Source organism: Phoca vitulina, unplaced genomic scaffold, assembly GCF_004348235.1.
Source record: "Phoca vitulina isolate PV1807 unplaced genomic scaffold, GSC_HSeal_1.0 scaffold191, whole genome shotgun sequence".
Lineage (NCBI taxonomy): Eukaryota > Metazoa > Chordata > Mammalia > Carnivora > Phocidae > Phoca > Phoca vitulina.
In genome coordinates this window covers 40,816-57,318 of record NW_022589892.1, presented here as the reverse complement: position 1 = coordinate 57,318, position 16,503 = coordinate 40,816, and the positions used below count along the sequence as shown (strand labels likewise).

The window sequence follows — 16,503 nt, the reverse complement described above, 5'->3', positions numbered from 1 at the left end:
TTCTTCTTTCTTTCTTTCTTTCTTTCTTTCTTTCTTTCTTTCTTTCTTTCTTTCTTTCCTTATGCCTTTTCTTCCTTCATTTTCTTTTCTTTTTTCTTCTCTCTCTCTCTCTTTTTAATTTCTCAGAAAGAACTATCTCTGTCCTCATTGATGGCTGATGAGACGACCTAAGTAATGCTTTTTTATTTTTTTAAAGATTTTATTTATTTATTTGAGAGAGAGAGAGCACATGAGAGGAGGGAGGGTCAGAGGGAGAAGCCGACTCCCCGCTGAACAGGGAGCCCGATGCGGGACTGGATCCCAAGACCCTGGGATCATGACCTGAGCCGAAGGCAGTCACGCAACCAACTGAGCCACCCAGGCGCCCAGTAATACTTTTTTAAATTCAAAAGCCCTTTTAGCTTCCAGACATAAAAGTACTCCAGCTGCAGCGTCACCCCATCCCCCAGTCTCAGGATTCAAGGGCTTTCCCCCCTTGGCTCCCACCACCAGCCCCTCAGAACAGGGCTGAGACTGTGGTCCGCGCTACCTGGCGCCCCTCACCCGTCACTAGTTTCTACCTGGGCTCCTTCCTAGTCTGGTCGTCCTGCCTGACAAGTGCCATCAGCCGCCGCCACTCTAGTTGAAGAAACGAGGGCTTAGCGTAATTCACCAATTCAAATATCCTCTTTGGAGGACGGCTGCTATTGCGCAAGGGTGGAAGGGGGTGGGGGGGAAAGACCCAAAACCAAAACCAAAAAACGCAACTTTCAGTGCAGTCAGATCTTTTCTTCTTGACCTCGTCTACTCCAGTAAAGCCCAGACGTACGGGGTTTAGGTAAGTGCGCTTTGCTGTATTATAGCCTGAAACTCAGCTTGTGAGGGGGACACTGACGTGTGAGAGGCTCTGCCGCCAAGGACGCTGTACCCAGAGGGCGATCAACAGGCGACCGTGCCTGGAGATTTCTCCGCAGCTCCCGGCAACGCCGAAGCCACCTGGGCGCGGGGGAGCGCGGACCACGAGGTGCCCGGTTGCCGGGCTGGCCGCAGGCTCGGGGCTGGGTGCGGGGAGGGCGGCGCGGGCAGGGTCTGTGTCCCGCACTGTGCGGGGCTAGCGCAGGCTCCGCACTCAGCCCCTGCGGCGCACTGTGCTCGGGGTGGGCATTTGCTGCCCCGGAGCGGGGGGCGCGCCGGGGGGTTGCCTCCGTGCCTCACGCTCCATTTCCAGCCTGCCTCAGGCCAAACTTGAGCAAAACCTCTTTTCTGTCTGCGAGGACAGACTTGGGGGCTCTAGACTCCTATCAACGCCCTTTTGCATTTATTTATTTATTTATTTATTATTTATTATTTTTAATGAGCTATACCTAAGACTAATAAATGACGGCTTTTCAGCATGCCTGCTTTATAAACCCATAATCGCCGTCTTCATCCCCCTGCTTAGTTGAGTTTACACTTGCTAAGTGACTTCTCAGGCTCCGTGTTAAAGTATTACTGACCGTCATTCCCTCTCTGCCTTCACTCGCAAGAATCTGGGGGGAGGTGGGGAAAAGAGAGTTGGATTACACATTGGAGCTGGAGCTTGGAATATAAGGTTGAAGTTAAAGCAAAGAGTGAGGTTGGGAACTGTTTGGCTTGTATCAGAAGCACTTTCAAGTTGGGCTTTTATTTTTCTGTTTCCCTTTTTCTGGAGGTGGGGTGGGAAGTAGGAGGATCTGGGACCGGGAGCGCTCCCCTCGGTGTCCACCCGAGAGGGGGTGGTGCTTCTTGGCCGCCGGTTCCTGCTGGTTCTGCAGCCAAGCAGTGGCAGAGACTTTAAGTCTCTGATGGCTGTTCTCCTAGTCCCCAAGAGTTGAACCACAGAGTGTTTTACTCTGCACCAGGTCGAGAACGTGATCAGCCGGTCAGAGCAGGGACCTCCTTCTAATGGGAATCCGTTTGGGAAACGCTGGGGAGGCTCTACCTCCGAAGATAAGATGCCTGTTTCGAGCTGTGTGAGATGCCAACCAGAGGCTTGAAAAGAGGAAGAGGTGACAGGGGTTGCAAAATAACCCTAGTATTGCTTACAAATATTCTAGCCAGTCAAATGTATGTAAGCAAAGAAAAAAGCAGCAGGGTATAAAACTGTCACAGCAGCTTCGAAGACAGATGATTCAGAATTTTGAGATTTTTTGCATGCTGTTTAGATTTGTTTGTCATCATGCAGTTAAGCAGGTAAGGACTGAATGTCTATATTTTATTGACAATCATTTAACCTGTTTTTGACCCATCCTGTGATCATTTTTCCCTGTTTCAAGCGATGGGATACATGTATTTTCAGATGGTTCTGCTATGATGCATAACTTCTTAGTAGTCACATTCCCGAACACTTTAAATCCATTTAAATGTTTAAGTTGCATTCACTTAAATGCTTAACAATGTTACAAAATTCATAAATTGGGCAGATGTGTGAGAGGAAGAAATGGGGAGGGTGCAGAGTTGGAGGAAAGGATGCATAACCCTAATGTAAAATAGTAGTTGCAGAAATGCCTTGAAATAGTGCTTCTTGTTAAGGTCACAGACCTTAATATAAGGACAATTGGAGAATTATAAAGGGCATCTTGAACTAGCAATTTAATTCTGACTACCTGAGAGAAATATTTAGTGGGTTACAGCCCTATTATTTTCTCAATTAAAAAAAACATTCTTGGGGTGGTGTAGAGAGCAAAATGGAGTCTCTCATGTCAAGCAGGAACCTGTGTCTAGCAGGGTCCTGTGTCAATCAATGACGCAAGCAGTTAAGGTACTGCAGCTAGGAGATATCGGGGACCAACGTCAGCTGACACCCCAGAACTGATAAAGAGCAGAAGCAGAAGAAGTCTGCAGAGACCCAAAACAGATTCAATCCCTTTAGAAAGGGAAGGGTTTGGGCAGCGAACAGTCAGACCCTTCAGACTTGAGCCCTCTCTGTCTGACCACTTAAAAAAGGCAACTACTGCAGAAGGCTCTGCCCCGTGGATCTCCGAACAGAACCGAGAGCCTTCCCTGCTTGAACAACAGAAGCACTCGGTGCCGAGAGCTGACCCGGACCGGACCGAGGCCTTACCTCAACTGTGCACCCACAGACGGACTTTGCATTCGGTTCCTTCACTCCCTGCACCCTTCTGTTAGCTTGTTTGTTGTGCGGTTTGTCTTCTGTCCTGCTCTGTGTGCTGTGTAAGAAGCCAAATTTAATCACACAGTGAATTGTCATTGAGTTTGGAATCCCGAACCTGCTTTATCATTGTGATTTAATTTTGCTTTATGATTGAATAAAGCTGACATTGTGGAGAGACACAACTCGTTTGTGCACCTTCATACCTTGCTCATGACAAGCATGTATTCAGAAAATGTGTGTGTTCACAATATTCACACATACATGCAAACACACATGTTTGAAGTCTTCACGTGTTATTAAATCATATAGGCAAGGACATAAAAACTTACAACTATTAAGATAAATGCCATCATAAGCAATATATGTTTTCTCTAAATGCAGTAATGGTATATTCTGTGATTTACATGAAGAACAAGTTGTTTCTGAGGTGTTATACTTAAAGAAATGATAAAAATGTGCACATTTTGAAAAATAAGTCTTAGAATCATATTATTATGCAGAAATTATATGTGAATAATCTAAAAAGTGTTACCTTTGACAAGAGAATAGATATGAGTGCAAAACAATAACCAGATTACACATTCAGAAAATTCTTGTTGAAGTACAATTTTTCTTTAAAATGCTCATGATGTTCACCATAAATGATCACTTTTCCTAGCATTACCAGATCTAATAATATTTTAATACATATTATTAATGGTCTTAAAATGCTGATGTTCACATAACCACACGTCCATACTTCAAGTTCTTAAATAGCAAATTTCTCTTTTTCCTTTTTTAAATATATAAATATATAAATAGCTATATATAATATATTATATATAATATATATATATAAATAGCTATGAATAAGTGTATATGTATATTGGAAGCTCCTTTCTTTACCTTTATTATGAAATCTATATTTACAAGGACACATAATATGGTTCCCCAGTTACAATCTCATGGACCTATCTCTGCCCTTCATAGAAATAATTATAATCTGCTCTTTCATTGTTTACTGTTTAATGTCTGCTCCCTTTTCATAAGAAAACATGCTCTCTGTGTGCAAGACCCATGCTGGTTTTATTCAGTTTTCACCACAGCAGAGTGTCACATAATAGGAATTCCAAAAATATTTTCCACAACTTTGACTGAATGAGTAACTTGAAGAAACTTTGAACACTTTGGAACTTACCAACATTCAAAAGAAACCACAATATTTTTTGGACAATATAAAGAATATAATTAAATAGAAATGCTGAGTTTTTAATGATCTTTGAAATGCTAATGATATATAACACTACATGTATAATATATATAAAGGAAAACAAATATAATAACATTGTTAATGCTGTTGGATTACAACTATATTTTCAAAATTATTTTTAAAGGCCTGAATGCATGTGCCAAAATGGTAGGAGTGGTTTATTTTAATCTGTGGAGTAATGGGGGATTATTTTCCTATGTGTTAATACTTGTGTAAGTTCCAATAGTATTAGCATATATTATTACTCAACAGAGGAAAAATAACAGAATATAAACACTAAATTTTATTTTGTCATTTACAGTTATTTATAAAATTGAATAGCTTCTTGCTCAGAGTTCAGGTTTAACTCAGTATAAATGCCCGGAATGGCCAGCAATCCCTGTACTGATGGATGAAAGATGACTCCAGACTTTGCTGTGAAGGAGAGAAGGCAAGGGGGTCAACACTCAGAGACAAACACCCTTTGCTCTTCTTGGTTCTCACCTTTATTCCTGCTTCAGGATAATCATAAATCTTTATTACTCTGTTTCTCAAGCAAGTGATGTGTGGCAAAGGGTCTTACAGAAAATAGAAGAGTCTGATTACGGGAAAGATACAATGTGCTACTTAGCTTGTTCTGCTAAACACAGCTTTCGGGGACAATGCATACATCTCTCAGATCACAAGGCAGCTGTTTGGGCTAAGAAAGCTTCAGGGAAGGCCTCCCCGCGGCATTCCTAAGGCAGAGTGGTCGCCAGGCCTCCGCATTCCAAAGGCCTAGGCCCTTCTCTGAAACCTTCCATTTCCCCCAGAGGCCTCCTTGTTACATTTTAGCAAGCCAGGTATATGGATGATTTCATGCTCTACATTAACCCCAACATTAAATATGTATTTTATGGCCACTACACATAAATACATATACCCCTCAAAGGGTTAAAAATCCCTCTTACTATAAACTTTTGATGAGGGAGCAGAAGGCTCGCTGAGGACAAAGCAGAAGCTGGTACCCTACACCACCCCACCCCACCCCCAAGCTCGTTGATATGTGTGACATTCCTCAGGCACTCCTGGCTGCCCTAAAGGAAGAGCAAATGGCTAAGTGACAGAGAGCACAGTCCTGTAGGACAGGAGTCTCCCTCAGTTTGCAAATGTCCTAGAGATTTACAAGGAAAAAGCTTTCTTACCAAGAGCCTAACTTCCAGAGACCCTTGAGTTTCCTGGAGCCCTAACATCACCCTCCCCTCCAAGAAATTGAAGGAGGCTGAGGCAGAAGGAAATGTAAATAAAATCGAATTTCTTTTGAAACTGCAGCCCATTGACAAGGACACGTGATAGGAGGAATGTAACATTCCTCAGGGAAACTCCCAACTGTCTTCACGTTAGTGCCTCATGAGAGGGGAAAACAGCCTTGGCTTGACAGTAACCAGGCCTCCAGTATCCTGAGAGTCTTCTGTAGCGTATGACAGTCCTTCTGGACACCCCCTTTGTCCCCACCTCCCTAACTCCCAAGTATATAATCAGCCACCCCTCACAAACCCAGAGCAACAGCTCTTTCTGCCTACGGATCCTGTCCCCGGGTGGTAATAAAACCACCATTTTGCACCAAAGACATCTCAAGAATTCTTTCTTGGTCTTTGCTCCAGACCTTACCCCACCGAACCTCACCTATATTCCAAAACCTCATCACTTTGATATTCTTAGATATAATTATATATTTCCTTAGGTCATATTTGGGATACAGTTATGACAGTTTCTTTTATAATAAAACATTTGAATATTTCTATCTTAAATCAGTCATTAATTCATGCTTATTGTTATTTGACTACTATTAATTGTGTTTTACCGTTTGCTAGAGAACATCCTGGTTTCTGGGATTACCACAATGGGAAAAAACAAAGACAAAAATGTCTTACCTTCTGGAACCTATGATCTAATTGAGGGTATATATTAAACAAATGAATGGGTATGTCCATGTGTTGTATGGTGATAGGTATTGTGAAGAAAAAGCACAGTGGGGAAGATGGATAGGGTGTGTATGTATTTGTGTGTTGGAGGCAGGGTTTGAAAACTTAGTGGAAAAAAAAAACTCATCAAAAGGTGACAGAGAAATCAAAGAGGTTTTATATCATACCTCCAATTTGTTCTTCATAGAAATCCCATAGTAAACTTCCTGAAAATTACTTTTATTAATCCAACAACCCTTTAAGAGTAAAAATATAGCTTTACCTCCAATGCTTACATAATTTTGTCTATGTTATTTATTCAAGTGTGTTTCTCACATAGCCTGTCCTTTGGGTCCAGCCAAGCTTGACTCTCATGTCTTATGTTCATTCTAAATGTAGATTCTGCTCAGAAATTTCTTTATCTAACTGCATCATTATAGATTGTTTCCAATGATTGCGACACATTATTTTTATAGGAATGACATCAGGAAAACATTAAAATTCTGTCATTTCTCATAAGAATTTTGAAAATAAAATTTAAAAAATTACTCAACCATATTTTAAAAATTATGAAAGTGTTGTATGGAGTTGTGATAGGCACAATGTATGGAAACATCAAATGATGCAGAAAAGGCCATGAGAATCATAAAAGATATGAAGAAAGTTTTATGTGAGGACCAATTGAGAATATTAGGAAGTTTGGAGATAAAAAATTTTATATAGATTACAGCTTATGGGCAGAGTGATTTCAGGTCTCTTAAAATGCTAATCATTAATATATGCTCTTTATGTTGTGTGGAGTCTAAATAGACAAAAATGATATTTATGTACATAATCATGCATATAACTAATTTCAAGAAATGGAGCAAAGATTTATGTCATAGGGAATGAGTTACTTTTCATAAAATATATCTCGTGACCGTGCTGTATCATGGTCGGAGAATCCCCTTTAGTCTGACTGATAGATAGTGATACATGTCTACATAAGAATAAAATAATGTAGAGATTCATCTTCAGTATCGTTTTTTTAAAGATTACATCTTTAATAGTTCATGGGTCACAGATGGACTAAAGAACCTGCTGAAAGGCAGGGTTTCCCCAAAAGCCTAGTTGCCTTTTTTACCACTTCAAATAGCAGTAAGAAAAAAACATCTCGTTCAAGTACCTTCTATTCTTCATGGATCGGCTAGTCATTATTATATTTTAATTGCATCTAGCACACAAAATAAGACATTTGTGATTTTTAAAAAAGGACAATTATTGGGAAAACATATGAAAAATCTAGTAATTAGCAATTTATTGGATTACGGTGTGATAATTTTATTCCTAATTACAATTAGTGTTAGGTTAAAGGCTTGTGCACTTGTCAGTGCCAAGATTATATTTGTGTCATTCTTTTCATACTAAGTGAGAATCATGCAACTATTATATTTGCTAAAGTCATAAGGGCAGGAAACTAACACCTCTGCACTCTAGAGGTTTCGATGAACAAGTTTGTTCTGGCCTCTTTCTGGTAACTAAAACAGAAACCCTCAGATGGTTGGAAGGGCCGAAATCTCACTGGAAGCACCATCATTTGCTCACATCCTTGTTCAGACTCCGCAATCTATAAAATCTCAGCTGTCTTTGCTGGATCTTTGAACTAGATAGCTGATGTTACCTGAATAAGTGACAGGATTTGGAATGTTTCACTTTCAAAGAATAATAAGATTTTTGCCAAGGATGATATTTTGATAACATTTTCTAAAATCAGAGGACTAAATTCATTTTTCTAAACAGAAATTTATCAAAACCTAACACTTTCCTAAAGTTATGTGAGCAATTCATAGGTTAATTACAAAAAGTCTAGTGCTCAGACTGTAACTTGTATCTATAAAATGTGACTTTTTTAGAAATGAAAGAATTAGTCAATTTGGCTAATTCAGGGTTACAGATAGAATGATTGTTAAATATTTGATCTTATTCTGTTCTTATGATGAAAGTGGGAAGTCTGATCTAACTGCATTTACTAATAGAATTTTCTTTTCTCTTTTTGGATCATTTCTAGGTCTGACAATCTCCAACCTTTTTCACACATGTCATATACACCAGTTCAGGAGGTATATTCAGGGATGGTAACACAGGACTATTGAGAGAGCGTGACATGTTGAGACAATTGGAGACATAATGGTGGCCAAATGACTGGCAGAAGATGTCAACTCAATGGACTGGAGAATTAGAGCAGTTGTGTGTGTCCATTGTTACTTCAAGACACTAACACGCGCTCCTTCTTGAAGAGCTTCAGTTGTTGAGACATTACCACCTGCAAAACCATCTGCGGGCTTATTGAATCTTATTTAAGATTCATATATAGATTTATTTTAAAAATCTCCTTTGGTCCCCAAATTTGGCTTGCTTGCAAACATATTATACCAACACAGCTAATATTTGTAAAACCACTCAAGAGAAACAACTTATTTTAAAAAACAGAATGCCTTCAAATGACATTTGCATATTGACCTGGAAATATTTTTTTCTAAATAGGGAATTTTTTTTCTTATAGTTGGCCAAGGCCAACTGACACTAACTTCCTGTTTCTTGTAACCATTGTTCTCTTTATAATTTCTTAGGAACCTAAAATATGTGAGTGTGTGTGTGCGCGTGTAAATGTATGTATACACATAATCTTTAAGACTAGGAACCATACAAAGAAAATATATGAAAAAGTAGGGGAGAGAGTAGGATTTGCCATCTTTGTTCACTTGGCATCAGATACCAAAACTTGACAAAAGCTACTTCTATATATAGTTTTAAGTATCCACTTATTACAATAAAATATTTTTAGAACTAAGTTTAGATGGAATACTAATGGGATAAATACTTGTATTATTTGTCTTCAATCTTAATTATAAATATTACTGAACAGAATTTTTTTATAAGAGTGACCAATGATTTACACTTAAAATTCATATAGATTTTGCATTTTGTCCTTGTAGAACAAAGATAAAAGAAATATACTGGATTTAATTTTCTTAACTCTATTACTTTAATAAGAAATCGGTGAGCATGCAACAACTGAATTTTTGTTTTTAAAAATTGGTTTCAGAGTTCTGAGATTAATTTTAAGTTTTCTAAATGCAATGACGTCAAAACACTCAGTTTTTCATTTTCCCTTTTGATCACACAGGAACTCATTTAATTAGAGTTTTCTAATATTTGAAGTTTAACCAAGGAATGAATATTGATTTTAAGATTTGCTTTCTCTTTTACACAAGCTAAACAGCCTCTAGCTTATAAGTGGGTACTCACATGGAGAATATAGAATTATTGTAATTTTCCATGAAAGTTCTTTAGTATCAGGGGCACAAATACTTTAGAAAAGATGATTTATGTGACAAAAAATTCATATGATTTAATTTTTTAAAAAATATTTTATTTATTTATTTGAGAGAAAGTGTGAGCTAGCTGGTGGGGGTGGGGGAAGGGGCAGAGGGGGAGGGAGAGGAAGAAGGAGAGAGAATCTTGAGCTGACTCCATCAAGTGTAGAGCCGATGCAGGGCTCAGTCTCACGACTCTGAGATCATGACCTGAGCCAAAACCAAGAGTCCCACGCTTAACCCACTGAGCTATCCAGGTGCCCCAAAGATTTATTTATTTATCTGAAAGAGAGAGAGGGAAAGAGAGAGGGAGAGGGAAGTGGGGGGAGGGGCCATAAGATTTAATTTTTTTTAGAAAAAGTAAACTCTTAGAGGCACATTTTCAATAGGGATCCAGCATGCATTGCTTTAGGTTTGACAGCAATAAAATGAGTATGTTAAGGGCACCATTTGTTTTTTAATCATAACCAGGTTTTATTTATTTATTTATTTATTTATTTATTTATTTATTTATTTAATTTATAGAGAGAGATAGAACTGGTGGGGGTGCGGGGGGCAGGGGCTGAGGGAGAGAGAGAATCCCAAGCAGCTCCATGCCCAGCATGGAGCCCCACAGGGGCTTAATCCTAGGACCCTGTGATCATGACCTGAGCCGAAATCAAGAGTCAGATGCTTAACCGACTGAGCCACCCAGGTGCCCCAATCATAGCCAGGTTTTAAAGCCATAGGATATGGAGGGTCATAAAGAGGCTGAACCTTGTATTAGGTTTGAGGCCCGCAAGTTGAAGCAGCAAAAGATGAGGTAGGCAGGTTGAAGGCAGATGAGAGCCTTATAGGGGCTTACAATAAATCTTGACTATTCTTTTTTATTTTTTTTAAAGATTTTATTTATTTATTTGACACAGAGAGAGAGAGCACAAGCAGAGGGAGAAGTAGGCTCCCTGTTGAGCAGGGAGCCTGATGTGGGGCTTGATCCCAGGACCCTGGGATCATGACCTGAGCCAAAGGCAGATGTTTAACTGACCAATCCAGGAGTCTCTTATTTTTATTTTAATATGAGAACAAGAAATTTAGGTTCTCCTGAATCTAATGGCCCACTAAAAATGTAAAACAAGCAACCAAACAAACAAAAAAACCCCAGAGAATTACTTTGTGAATGACCTCATACAAAGCACCCAGTTAGATATTTTCCTGAGATGAATAGAGAAGAAAAAAATATATCCAGGAATGGATGAGTGCCACTATACTAATTTCAAGGGCCTCCTTTCATATCCCTGTTCCACCTGCACCACTGAGAAGACACAAATCAATATTATATCTATTCTGAGTTGTCAATCTGCCAAACCCATGTGATGAAAGCACTTGAGGAAATTTAGAATGAGGCTGGGTCTACATGACCGTGGTGATTGAAATGACTGCAACGTTTGCTCTTCCCAGATTGGATTGGGGAACTCATTTATATGGCTTGAACCTCAAAGTCCATACCTAGGCACTTTTATTTGGATCTCACAGTGTAAACAGACCTATTAGAACTGTGCTCTGGTCAATTCAGCGGCCAGTAATTTCACGAAAGGAAATTTATAATGAAAGGGAATTTTTAATATTTGAGAACAGGTGAAATTCGTTAGAAGGACATTTGAATTGTCAAAGGACAACTTTGAATGGCATGATCTGAAGGGACAAAAAGTTTAATAAATATGTACTTTTCTTCAGTATTTGCTAAAGGTAAACTGTCCTTTTCTCAGGAAGATTAAGCAATTAGTGCCCCACTCCCCTCTTCTCTAAATAAATTCATTCTTGGCTCAGTGTGGTCTTTTGTAGAACTTTACAGTTTGGGATTTTTTTCAATTTGTTACATTACTAAGTTGAAGTCTGAGTGTTTTAAAACTCACTAAATGAGTACACATTTCTAATTTTCTCAGCTGCTATTGAATATGCAGTTGGAACCAAAACGAATGTTTTCATTTGTGATGGTGTATTAAGAGGGAGAATGTAAATCCCAGTTGTATAGACAAGGAAAGATGTGACAGGATTTCTAAGTATGAAGTAATTAGGAAAAGTTGAGAGGCATAAAAAAAAAAAAAAACCCTCAAGATTCTTTAGAAGTATGTACATGCATCTTGGGATATTTTTGTTTTTGTTTTTCAGTTTTATATTTCATGTCAATTAAAAGGTGAAATGGAACTGAAAGGTTCATGGTAATGAAAATTTTTAGATTTCCTGAAGTACACATAAATATTACATTTTAAAACAAAGGAGCTAATATTAAAAGAGAAAAAGAATTGTCACATGTTCTCTGAAAGGTATAATGGCCTTATGCAATATGGGCATCTATGTTTTGTATGTGCACATATAATTTTCTGTCACTATTCATTATTTGTGCCTTTTTACTTTCAAATTTACACATCATAAGCTTTATCCAGAGGAGTTAAGCTTAATATAAAACTTTTTTTTTTTTTAAAGGTTTTATTTATTTATTTGACAGAGAGAGAGAATAGCGAGAGCAGGAACACAAGCAGGGGGAGTGGGAGAGGGAGAAGCAGGTTTCCTGCCGAGCAGGGAGCCCGATGTGGGACTCGATCCCAGGACTCTGGGATCACGACCTGGCCGAAGGCAGACGCTTAACGACTGAGCCACCCAGGCGCCCTTAATATAAAACTTTTTAACAAGGAAATTACTATATAAAATCTGAAGAAGTTAATTCCACAAATTATCTTTATGAAAAGGAAAAGAATACTGAAGTAGTCTTGGAAATAAGTACTGATCCATATGCCTAAGAACCAACAAGATATCAGTGTGTGGTGAATGAAATTGGGTTGGAACATGAATGAGACTTAGCTTATAGATTTAATGAAAAATGTTCTATTCACTACCATTCATTTACATTATTATTATTTGATAATTAATGGATCTCTGGTAGAAGTTTATGAATATTTTTATATGATTTAGGCTAAATGGAAAACTCAAGGTCATTGGGATATATGTGTTGCCAATTAAAATTTTAAAGATTCCATAAAGTTAGAGATATCAGAGTCTAAAAATAGAGATAAGAAACACAAATACATGCTTATATTTCCTTCAACTGTATTTCCCTTTAAAAAAGTAAAGTAGTCATATCTCATAGTAAGAATAATATGAGTATTGCTCCTGAAGCTCAAGGCTGCCTCAGCACATAATGGTGAGTGGCCATGACAGTGGTTTGGGCTCCATGAACGCTTGTGCTGCCGCAGATACTGAGAACTTTATCCGTATTGCCAATGTGCTTATGGTGGAGGAAGATGTCAAGGAAGCAAAGTATAGCCAAAGTGAGGAACTCGAACTAACGTAGAGTTTTTAAAATAATAAATATAGGGGCGCCTGGGTGGCTCAGTCGGTTAAGTGTCTTGACTCTTGATTTCGGCTCAGGACATGATCTCAGAGTCGTGAGGTCAAGCTCCATGCAGGGCTCTGTGCTCAGTGTGGAGTCGGCTTGAGTTTCTCTCTCCCTCTCCCCCAGCCCCTGCCCCCGCTCACGCTCATTCTCTCTCAAATAAATAAATAAATATTTAAGGAAAAAAATACAGGTAAAGGAAGAAATTAAAGATTCTTTTTGTAATGGGACCAAGACTAGATAGGAAACGTGACATCACGGGGTCTGGGGAAGAGAGTATTTGGGTAAGAGTTGAGACTTGAAAGCTAGTCACGACTCTGCTAATTACCAGTGTGACCTCGAACAAATTATCAAATATTTTTGAGGCTCCTATTTTTCATTGATAAGAAAATGGGGATAACTGGATTTATCAACCTAACTTCATGGGTTTATAATATCATAATGAGGAAGATTAAATATATTTTTTTGTGACAGAGTGGTGTGATGGAAATGAACTTAGACTTTAATGCCCGGCTTCTCTATTTTATTAATTATGCAACCATGCACAAGTTGTTTTTTCACTATGATGATCAGCTTTGTTATCTGTAAAGTAGGTAAACTATAACAACTATCGTTAAGGATTGTCAACATCTTTGAAGCAGTGAATCCACAAACTCAGAAGCGCACCCTACATCATGATTTAAGTATATGTTACTTGGTATGTTTCCTTCTTGATTTGGTTTGAATTGGAGATGTTTTAATTGATCATAAATGATCTAATACTCCTCATCTAAAACTTTCCTTGCCTCAAATTTCTGTCCTGGTACATCTTTCCTTCTTAAACTGAAATATCTTTCTGAGGAATTTTATTCAGTCCCATCCATAGTATTAAATACAAGTATTTACGGATACAGATATATAACATTGGTTTCTTCAGTCCAGATCTCTCTTCAGAAATCCATCCTGTTTCTAATATACATCTACTTTTTTTGACATCTTATTTTGGATATTAAATGGCTATCTCAAAATCAATATGTTGAAAATGGAGCTCTTGATATTCCTCCAAAAATTCAGCCTCCAACCCATTTCCTCACCATTACTTAGCTACTTGCTCGATTTTAAGACCTATGGATTGATTATTCCCAATATCCCCTTTTCCCTTATTAACCACATTCAATCCATTAATATTTTTAATTTCCAATCCATCCACTTGCTTGCATGCCATACTTCAGCTTTAGTCAAAGATACCATAATATTTGATCTGAACCATTGTTCCAAGCATCCAGCAGGGCTCAGTCAATTCACTCACAGTAGCCAGCCAGATTTCTCAGCAATGTAAATTAGATTACATCAATCCTTTGAATAAAAATATTCAGTGCTTTTTTCCCATTGTTTTTGGAACAAATTCTAAATCCCTTCCCATGACTCATGAACCTGCTCTCTCCATCTCTCTGATCTTTTCTTCTAGAATTCTTCACCTTCTCACTATCATCTAGCTACCTTGTCCCCAAGCACCCTTCCCAAGCCTTTCCACTGTTAATCTCCTTTGGAGTGTATTTCTTGGCCTTTCTCATGGCCACCTCATTCTCACCTTTCCAGTCAGAGCTGCAATGCCACTCTCTCAGAAAAAGCATTTCTTGGCTGCTCTATCCAAGTTGGATTTTTTCATTACTTTTTATTTCAAAATTATTTTGCATTTTTTCTTCATAGCACTAATCTCCAGCTGCTTATTTTGCTATTGTATTTCTCCACTGATTTATTGTTTTTACTCTGCCTCTCTCACTAGAAGGTAATTTCCACAAAGGAAATGTCTCAATGTGACTTTTGTGCAGCCGTATTCCCATTGCCAAGAACAGAGGCTAGCACATAGTAGCTCCTCAATAACTATTTGTTTAATGAAGAGATGAGAAGGAGTAGACAACTATATATGACACAGGCAAAATTCTAAAACAAGGCAAAATGTGACTGAGGAGAGAGGTGTATGTACAAGTTAGAGTGTGACACACGTGGGATGAAAACACTGGTGTGTGTGAAATAACATGGAAAAAGAGCAGAAGGAGCAGATAATTTGGACTGGGAATGATTTGACAAAGAGGATAAGTTTACCTGAGACTTAAAAGAATAGAGAGAACTTCTCCAGGATAGCAAGGTGGAGTAAGAATATCAGAGTCATAGAAAATAGAGTTTTCATTATTTGTAAAGGTGGGCAAGCATCTGGTGGGTTGTGGGAAGTCCAAAGTGGCTAGCATCACAGGACATGGTGACAAGATGAGGAAGTTGCTTCTCAAGAACTAAAAATATCCTCAAGTATAATAATAGTCTCTTTTGATGTATCTAAACATATTTGACCAGGATTTTAAAAAAATTTCCTGATTGCCTAAGAGTTGAACTTGAGCTATAATAGATTTTATAGGAAGCATGAGAAGGGTAAGTAAAAGAGCATCTCTTCAAATAGGTATTTAAAACTTTTTTTCTTGGTACTCAAATCAGCAAATGATGACTTTGCTTTCATCATGTAAATGAGTGAAACTCACAAAAATTTTTCATAATTTTAGATAAAATGTGTTCATCAGCTGAATACATTTTGTGTGTGTGTGTTTGTTTTTGTTTTTTTTTGGGGGGGGAAGTGCAAAGGGAGAGGGAGAGTCTTAAGCAGACTCTGCACTGAGCACAGAGCCCAACACAGGGCTCAAAATCACCACCCTGAAATCATGACCTGAGCCAAAACCAAGTGGAGGACACTTAACTGACTGAGCCACCCAGGCACCCCTTGGGTGGGTGTGCTTTAATCATGTAATAAATCCGGAGGTAGATATTCCAGGGTGGGTACTGTGGCTCAGTAAGAAGTTCCGATCTTTTGCTCTACTGTTCTCAGCAAGCTGGCTCTTGTACTTAAACTTGTGTTTGTCAGGAACTGTGAAGGGTCTGATACTTTACCCACTTGCAAAATAAGTACAGTTGGCCTTTGAACATTTAAACTGGGTGGGTCCACTTACATATGGATTTTTTTCAGTTAATACAATACAGTACTGTACATGTATTTTCTGTTCCTTATGATTTTTTAATAACCTTCTTTTCTCTAGCTTGATTGTGAGAATAGAATATATAATACATATCACATACAAAATATGGGTTAATTCTGTTTATGTTATCAGTAAGGCTTTTGGTCAACAGTAGGCTATTAGTAGTTCAGTTTTGGGGGGGAGTCTAAGTTATATGTGGATTTTTGACTGCGTGGGAGTCAGCGCCCCAACCCCCTGCATTGTTCAAGGGTTAACGTAGTTACTCTGCCTCAGCCTCACAGTGCTGGCAGAAGACATTGAACTCCTGGGTTACAGACAGAGGACTTTATTAGTCTTAGCATAGGAGGTGGCGTGAACTTCATGCTCCCACTAGTTCTCTTTGTCCTGCAAACCCTCGGGGCCTCTCTGGAGCAGCTCTGATGGATGCTCCGCACACATTCAGGTTGCGTCACAGCCGAATAACCCCAAGGTAGGAAATCCCAAATCTTATAA

At 38.6% G+C, this 16,503-nt stretch overlaps 1 long non-coding RNA gene across 1 annotated transcript; it reads left to right on the top strand.

Moving 5' to 3' along the window:
* The first annotated feature begins 735 nt into the window (after positions 1–735).
* On the top strand, positions 736–3,127 carry LOC116629029. Its single transcript, XR_004298694.1, has 3 exons — positions 736–817; positions 1,860–2,190; positions 2,944–3,127. It is a non-coding gene; the product is annotated as an uncharacterized LOC116629029 (long non-coding RNA).
* Positions 3,128–16,503: the final 13,376 nt, after the last annotated feature.